This window comes from Salvia splendens, unplaced genomic scaffold (genome assembly GCF_004379255.2).
Source record: "Salvia splendens isolate huo1 unplaced genomic scaffold, SspV2 ctg1017, whole genome shotgun sequence".
Taxonomy (NCBI): domain Eukaryota; kingdom Viridiplantae; phylum Streptophyta; class Magnoliopsida; order Lamiales; family Lamiaceae; genus Salvia; species Salvia splendens.
This window is the reverse complement of record NW_024598556.1, coordinates 3,619-12,084: the sequence shown is the minus strand read 5'-3', so window position 1 is coordinate 12,084 and position 8,466 is coordinate 3,619. Positions and strand designations below refer to the sequence as shown.

At 34.4% G+C, this 8,466-nt stretch overlaps 1 pseudogene; it reads left to right on the top strand.

Annotated features, from left to right (window-relative positions):
• Positions 1 to 3,910: 3,910 nt before the first annotated feature.
• Positions 3,911 to 6,945, top strand: LOC121788342 (annotated as a pseudogene).
• Positions 6,946 to 8,466: the final 1,521 nt, after the last annotated feature.

The following is an 8,466-nucleotide window of genomic DNA, read 5'->3' as shown; positions in this document are numbered from 1 at the left end:
CAAGAAATTAATGAAAGATGGAACGTATCCAAAAGAAGGATGAACATATCCAAGAAAGGAGCATCCTAAGGTCTACTATGCCTAAGTTACCTTGCGTGCAACGTAAGAAGCTGATCGACTGACCATCAAAATCCTAACCGTCTTTTTGAGCATTAATTGTTGACTTGTGGTCTTTTTGGCATGTAAGAAACATGGTCGCATTTCATGATTTCAAACCTAATTGGGAATTCAAGAAGAAGAGAGGCTCCATGACATCCCGGTTCTTAGATACGTGGGTAGTGATGGATACCTCAAAAGGGTGGTCGACCCAAAAAGTGCACGGAAAAGGAACCCCTCTCGATCACAAACAAAGTGACATGGAATGGAGCGCACACAGAGTGCTACACCATGATAACCACGTGGGGTTAGGTTACTTACCAATCCTTGTTTTTGCGGGATTTGTTTTACCACTATGAGTATTATGTTTCTCTCTCTTTCTCTACTCTTGGATTTTGCTGTTTGGGTTGGTGTAAGGTTAGGTCAAGGTGTGATTTGTTTGCTTTTAAGTTTCATAGCATTTTTATGGTTTTGTTTTATTCTATTTTGTTTTACTTGTTTTATAATTCTCTCCTCACCTCTTGCTAGTAGTTTGAATGTTTTGCTGCATTTACTGCACTTTTTTAAAAAAGAGGTTTAAAATCACCAAATTTTTGTCAACAAGCTACACATAACCCTTACGGTTACGCCCTCTATCCCAACGAATATGACCTACTTTCTTTTCAGTCTTAATAATTTCAGTTGCATGCATGGTTAAGTTTTAACTCACTACTTTATGTCTTTTATGTCAAAAATCAACCAACAAAACTTAGTGATCCACTAGTTAACTAGTCGAGTTTTACACTTTGTGACTAGTAATAACTTAGGTGTTTGGTGGTTCTCATTTACTTTAGTAAGTAAAACATTTGTTTTCCATACTTTCATCTGTTGTTCACTAAAAAAATGCTAATCACTGACAGAGGCCGATAACTCAGTAACTAGTGACGGATAAATGACTGAAAAACGTCAGTCACAATTAGTGTCACTTATACGAACTTACATGGCAGCCGCCTATGTTTTCCGTCATTGTAAGGATTAGTAACTTTAGTGATGGACAAATCCGTCCTAAAAATATTTATTGACAAGCGACGGATCTGCCATACTTAATCTGTCACTAACCCTGTTAAGTGATGAAAATTTTTGTAGTACATTTCCGTCACTTAATACCGAGTTTATTGTAGTGATATACGCTATACTAAGATAATTACTCCCTTTGTCCGCGAATAGGAGTCCCGTTTTTCTATTTTGGTCCGTCCGCGAATAAGAGTCCCAGTTCATAATTACTACAAATGGTAAAAAGGTCTCACATTCCACCAACTCATTTCATTCACATATCATTTAAAACTAATATATACAAGTGAGACTCATATTCCACTAACTTTCTTCCACCCACTTTTCTTAACATTTTTTAAAACGCGTGCCGGAAAAAATGAGACTCCTACTCGGGAACGACGGAGGGAGTATTTAAGAAGTCAAAATTAGTTTTACTTTCTAAATTCTCATCACGCACTTGTTGTTTTCGTGTCTATATAATGCCCATTTTATTTTATCGCTCAATTTGCAAGTATGATTTTCGTGTATACTGTTCTTCAAAGTTAGTTTTCATTTGTAAATCCCAGTTTAATCATGTATGTTTAGCTTAGTTTATTTCTGTAATTTCGTTTCCTTTTTTCGTGATTAAAAGTGTGGCAGTATCGCCAAACCCCTACTTGTGGTGATATATATAGGATTATCTCATGATTTCTCGTGAGTTCGACACTTCATACATATTTTGATAGCATATAGAATCTACTAAAATTGATATTTTATTTTATTTAATAAAAAATAATTTCATTTAAGAAAAATAAAAGTTCCATATAATAATATATATTTAATACTATTATGTAGTACTCCTTATTGTAAGTGAAGCTTTTTTTTACAAAATCTAAGAAAATGATATTTAAAGAGATAAGTCAAAGAAGGTAAAGTATAAGAGAGAATGAAGTATGTGAAAGAATAAATTATTAATAAATACTCCATATTTAACTACAAAAATGACAATTAAATAAAATCTTTAATCTAAAAGGATAAAAATATAAATTAGTAGAAAGTATTTCATTCCATTCTTCATAGGTGTATTAAAATGTAAGAAACGAAATTGAACTGACGCGTAACAAGGTGGCACGTGTACATAAACGCCGACACGCACAATTGTGCACGATTGACACGTGAATTTCACGTATTGTAAATACGAAAAACGCAACAAAGCCATTAATATTTCCAACACCTACTTTTATTTGTCCTTTGATTTTTACCGTGCAAGTCATTTCTTAAAAGTTAAATTGATTGGTTAAATTTAAGACTTAGATAAAATATTCCACAATTTATGAAAAACATGCTAACATTTTTTTATCCGTTCAATATATATATGGAGTATCTACTTTACTTTAGGACAGTATCCAAGAAAACTCATGTTGATTATACTCAAACATTTACACAAAAATACTACTCCGAATATACTTCCACTAAATCCTTTTATCACTCACAAATACAGCAATTATCAGATCCTTCTATAGTAACAAGCCCAACTTGAAAGGAGAAAACTTCTCCACAAACTTCCTCAACACCAAACACGTTTTACAATATAATCATAAAATTTATAGGGTTAATTGTTTCAATGATCACAAACATTGATTTTGTATCAAAAAGAGTTACTCCTATACCTAAATTTTACCATTATTGAAAAAAAGTCACACTAGAAGAAAATAGTTGTAGTAAGATTACACTCTAACCATATATCACCTACCAAATGACGTGGCATAAGAAATATATTGAGCGTGTCAATTTCGTTGCAAACTGAAAAATGAGACCGCTACTGCAATCATTTACTATATCACAATCGAAATTTAAAAAAAACAATTAAAATTTAATGATTTTTAGCAATTAACCATAAATATATAGCATGTGAAAAGAATCTGCCTCAAGTGGACTGATGTAGATTATCCCTTCATTCACAATATATTACAAAATAAAGATAACTGTACATAATTAAATATACATAATCTCCCTAATTTTTAAAACAAATCAGAACAATTTATTTAAATTAATTATATTATTCTTATTGAATTACATTTGTTATATTTAAAAGATATCATTAGGAGTTTGATTTGAAAAATTTAGAAATTTTACATATTATTTCCAATTTGACTAGATTAATTAATTAGATATCCAATAAAAAAAGTTAATCTTATTAATTAAATATATTATTAATTAATATTTTTCTAAATTAGTATACATAATTCATTTATATTTAATTAATATCATTTATTTTAAATGCAATACAAAAAATATCATGTAGTTAGATATATGATTTATAGGAGTATAAATTTATCACTTCTCACTCACGTTAGAATACCTCAAAATCGAAAACGAATACACCAAAATCAAATTTTGTCATCACCTCCATTTCAACTCCAGAATTGGGAAAATCGAATTACAATTACCATAAAATATAATTTCATTAATCTTAAAAAAATATTTTTGGGGGACTAAATTGCAATAATGCAAGAATTAAAGGATTGGTAATATTAACCTCTACTATGATGTCTTTTTTCCGCGTATGTAAAATTTGAAAAAAACAATAAATAATCGGTTTTTTTACTGCCAAATGGTTCCTGTATGAAAATCTGACATTTGAATGAATAAACGCAATCCTTTTTTCTATTTTCACCATGATTATCCGCTTTTATTCACTCGTTAATTGAAAATAGAAATGGAAAAGAGATATAATTGCACTTTGCAATGTTAAAGGGGAAGAATAGTAGGAGTATTAATTTAATAATTCTCTCTCCTCTCTCTCCCCCCTGTTTCTGAGCAGCATCCTGTATTCTTGTCTTGAGAGAGAAACACAATAGAGAGAGTTAAATCCACCAGGACATATATTCTTCTCCGAATTCCCTAAACCGGCAAACTCCCAATTTCTCCATTCAAACACATTAGTTTTTGCTTCATTCCTTTCTAGGTTAACTACTTATTCTCAGATTAGAGCATTTCTTGAAGTGGATTGCTGATTTCAATAGATTGTTGTTTAGGTTTCCTGGGAAGAAATTGCAGTTGATTATCTGAATTGAAGTTTTCTTTGTTGAGTCAGAACTGATTGGAAAGAGGGGGGAAAAGAAAAGAAAAAGGCACCAAACTTTACCCTTCCCTTGAAGAACAATCCAGTATTAGGTTTGTGGGAGCCATCAAAATCGAACCTTTGACTAAGAAAAGGAGTAATCTCTCTAATTTGGGAGAAGGGTTTTGTGAGAAAATTGAATCTTTTTTCCAGTTCTCCACCATGACCAGGAATCTGATGTCTCTGGATAAATGGAGAGATTATTTCACCACTGCGAATTCCGATATTTTCAGCATAATTGAGCATGCAATCATGGTTGCTGCTTCTGATTTCCCTTTTGATTTCAAGTTGAAGAGGGATCGGATTGCTGAGATGCTCTTCACATGTAGACTGACAGCAAAGTGCCTAGGCTGCAACAAGGCTGAGCTCTGTGTTGCATATGATGATTGTGTGAAGGAAATTGTTGTTGATGGTAAAGATTCAAAGGGGAGCAAAGTGAGCAGCAACAGTAGAGGTGGAGTAGAAGTTGGTGATGATGATCACAGAGGGGTGATGGAGGTGAATGCCGATAATCAGGCTCGTGATCAAGATTATGCTGATGCTGAAGCACTCACTGATGAGATTGAGGAGGAAAATCAGTTTCTTGAAGAGGTTGCTAGGATCAAAGAGGTTATTGATGAGAGGGAAGGAAAGGTTGTTTGCTTGCTCTTACTATGTTGTTATTCATTGTTTGATTGATGATAGAGTTTCTTCTTTTCATAATTTCTTGAATTGTAGTAATTGTTATTGTGTGAATAGCTATGATCTATCAGTAGGTTGTTTTCTTGAATGAACTTGAGAGAGTTGGTAGTGTAGTGTTTGTCCATTTATGGCTATGATATATTTGTGGGTGATTTGTTTGGTGTAGGGTTTGGACTAAATTGCTTGCTTGATTTGGTTTATTTATTAGAGCATGTTGTTTGTTGGCAGTCTGAAGAGGTGCTGTTTGAATCACTGAGGCGGCTGCAGTTGATGCCGTTGTCTGTGGAGATTCTTAAGGTTTGTGTTTTCGATCGGAAAAGTGATTCTGCATTGTTGTGATACAGATTCTAACTGATTATGTTTCTACTTCAGACAACAGAGATTGGGAAATCTGTTAATGCTCTGCGTAAGCACGGATCAAAGGACATTCGGAATCTTGTTAGGCGACTAGTTGAGTAAGTGATCTCGTCTCTTAGCTGCATTGTCGTGCTGGCTTTAGTTGGTTGATATCGATTTACTATTCTTGATTGGTGTTGCATTGATTATTAGATAGCCATGATTTTAATTGTTACGTTACACGTGGTGGTCTCATTGCTCGGTTCATACTATTTTGACATTAAATGAACGGATTCGAGTGACACGTTGCGTTGTAATTACTTTGGTCAGCCCCGTTTAGGCAATGCAAGATATTTAATTTCGTTGATAAGTGTTCTGATCCCTACCCCTAAATTCAGGGACTGGAAACTCATGGTTGACGCGTGGGTTAGTGCTATGACAGCCATTGCAGGTACTTGACCTAAAACGGCTTTTAAAAAGTCAGGAATCAAGAATATTGGTCGTTAGTCTGGTTTACGAATTTATGTGTTATTCCTTCTCTGTAGGTGCGAATACTACTGAGACTGGAAAAACATCTGGCGTTGAACAAGAGGAAGAGGAAGAAGAAGGGCTTCCGTCTCCTCCTCTAGACGAAGGAGCTTTCTTTGCGGCTCCAACATCAATGGAGTGGTCGCAGGTATTAAATATTTTCCCTCTTGTTTAAGTTTAGAAAGTTCTCTGAGTGAAATAATTTGCATGTTGACTGACATGACCTTCGTTTTATATCTTGTGTCAATTCGATTCGTGAAGTTCTTTGATGGCATGGATGATGATGGAAGTGAGTAATCTTTTCTTATTGCTCGAATTCTTTCTGTTTCCGCCTTATGCTATATGGTTCTTTGTCCGAATTCCCCAAGCGAGATTCATGATTTGATTCGGGTTGTTGCTCGACTTGTTTCAGATCTTCAAAACTGTGGGGAATTCAACAAGAACCAGAAAAATGGCAGAACGCGAACTGACATTCCCACAAGGAAATCTGAGAGTCCAAACGATTCGAGAGTTCCTCCCAAGGACTTGAAGGCTGGAAACCGAGGAATCAAGAATCTATGACGAAAAAAGAATCTCCTCCCTTGAAACCGAACACACCAGCCAGGCCGAAGCCCCCAGCAATGAGATGGGCACCAGGAGACCTAATCCAGTCGCACAACCAAATGGAAACTATGTCTTCAAGGCCCAGCAAAACGGCACAATTCCAAAGAAACCACCTACTCAACAACAAGAGGTATGCACTCCCTTCGTAGGTAGTCTGCTCGTTCTAACAAATTTGAAACCCTAATCTCAATGTTCGTTGTATTTCTTGTACCAGAAGTTGAATTGTGTCAGCGGGGCTTCACATCAGATGAAACTGGAGGATGCTAAGAGGAAGCTTCATGAGCGCTATCAAGAAGCCGAAAAAGGTGTAGTTAGTTAGTTAGTTAGCACAATGTACTTTTCCTATCAATGTGATGTACATTTTTTTAAAATCGGGTGTTTGTGAATTCTCTTCAGCCAAGAAGCAGAGAACGATACAAGTAGTCGAGCTTCGTGACCTCCCGAAGCAGAGTCTTGGCCGAGGGAACCATCATACAAGACCGGGCAACCACACAGGGGGTGGTAACTGTCATAATCCCCTAACCATAGTTCTAATAATCTCGAGTTCCCTTCCCACCTTAACCATGGTGAGTGTAGCGGAGTGGAGTGGAGTGGAGTCGCTAACCTCCCGGTTACTCTAGGGGAAACGAGACTCCCCGAGCGATATAGATCTAGAAATATTTCAGTTGATCATTTTTACAAGTGCATATAGCAATGTGATTGCTATGGAACATAAATTATGGCCTCCTTTTAGATGCTACATTTTTTTGTTTTGTAAAGAATAGGGAGGGATTTTTTAGCGCATAAATGAAGTACATTGGGTCATATCACCCATTTGACTTTATATTTTCACATATTGAGTTTGAGTCATAGTTTAAAACATAGGAGTTGTTGTTTGTGTTGGATTGGTTGAACAATATGATTGATCTCTTTTCTTTCCCCTTTATATGAAAACACAAATGTTGATTTTGTAAGAAAAGGTCCAATTCCAACATGGGGTGCCCTAGTTTAGGGTCCACGCCTATGAAATTGACCAATTCTTGTCTTCTGTGATATTATAATCTATGAATTATTATTATTGACTCAACTACACCTCCATTCCCATATTCAACGTATATAAAAATTAATCAATTAAATATAACAACCCCAACAAAATTATCAAGATCTATCCAGAATAAGGAAAATTGCTATTAACCTATTGTTGGATTATTTTATTGAATTTTGTATTTCACGTGGTTATTTGCTATAAATGCATATAGGTATATATAGACAATGAATGAAATAAAATGAGATTTTTGACTGATGAAGAATGCAACATGTTATAGTGGTCCCGCTTTCTCTAGCTGCCAACAAATTTTGACCAAAATCACAATTTTGGGTACATCATGCTGCAATATTTTTTAATTAGGTTTTTCAATTTTCAATATTTTATTCAACGTTTTACCGATCTTAGATCTCCACCTCTTTTGCTGCGAAATCCTTCCACTGTTGTCTCTATATTTCATTTTTCTTAAGAGAACCAGCAATAATTTCATATTCACCTCATGAGCACAGTAATTTGAAAATTCAATTTATTAATTGAAATGGAATCATATTTACTAAATAATTTGGGCTTCATTATTATTATGAAAGTGAAGCTTAAATTCTAACTCGTCATCACAGTAATTCGAATTTTCAATTTATTAATTGAAATAAAATCATTTTATGGAAGTAAAGCTTCATGATTCCTAATTGAATACTACTACTACTACTATTTTGTTATTCAGGGGGAAAGGAAACTGATGTTCAACATTTATCTGTCAGGGAATAATTAAGGATACTGATTGAAATGGAATCTCTTTTAATTGGAGCATTTATAATTTGAAATGAAATCATTTTACTAACTAAATTGGGCTTTGCAATTATTCCTGACAGATAAATGATCCAATTGAAATATATTCCATTTTTAGCCATTCTGTAGAATCAGAAGAGCATATCCAACAATGACCTGACCAGTGAGAAAATTTTAGACATGCTATATTACTTTTTCTGTATCTCAAGGAAATGAAAAAGTCAAAAAGTAAGTATAGAAAATTAAATTTATATATCTTGGAAAAATATACCCTAAC